Below are 505 nucleotides of genomic sequence, written 5' to 3' on the forward strand. Positions count from 1 at the left end.
CCTCTCCTCTCTCCTCCTCCCTTCCTCTCCTCTCCCCTCCCTTCCTCCTCCTCTCCTCTCCTCTCCTCTCCTCTCTCTCCTCTCCTCCTCTCCTCTCCTCTCCTCTCCTCTCCTCTCCTCTCCTCTCCTCTCCTCTCCTCTCCTCCCTCTCCTCTCCTCTCCTCTCCTCTCCTCTCCTCTCCTCTCCTCTCCTCTCCTCTCCTCTCCTCTTCCTCTCCTCTCCTCTCCTCCTCCTCTCCTCTCCTCTCCTCTCCTCTCCTCTCCTCTCCTCCTCTCCTCTCCTCCCCTCTCTCTCCTCTCCTCTCCTCTCCTCCCCTCTCCTCTCCTCTCCTCTCCTCTCCTCTCTTCTCTTCTCTTCTCCTCTTCTCTTCTTTTTTTTCTTATCCCAGTGTTTCTGTAGCGGTGTCTAATTATGATTCTCCTCCCTTTCGTGTGTGTGTTTGTGTGCGTGTGCGTGTGTGCGTGCATGTGTGTGTGTGTGTTTGTGTGCGTGTGCGTGTGTGCG

The sequence above is a fragment of the Engraulis encrasicolus genome, unplaced genomic scaffold (genome assembly GCF_034702125.1).
Source record: "Engraulis encrasicolus isolate BLACKSEA-1 unplaced genomic scaffold, IST_EnEncr_1.0 scaffold_91_np1212, whole genome shotgun sequence".
NCBI lineage: Eukaryota > Metazoa > Chordata > Actinopteri > Clupeiformes > Engraulidae > Engraulis > Engraulis encrasicolus.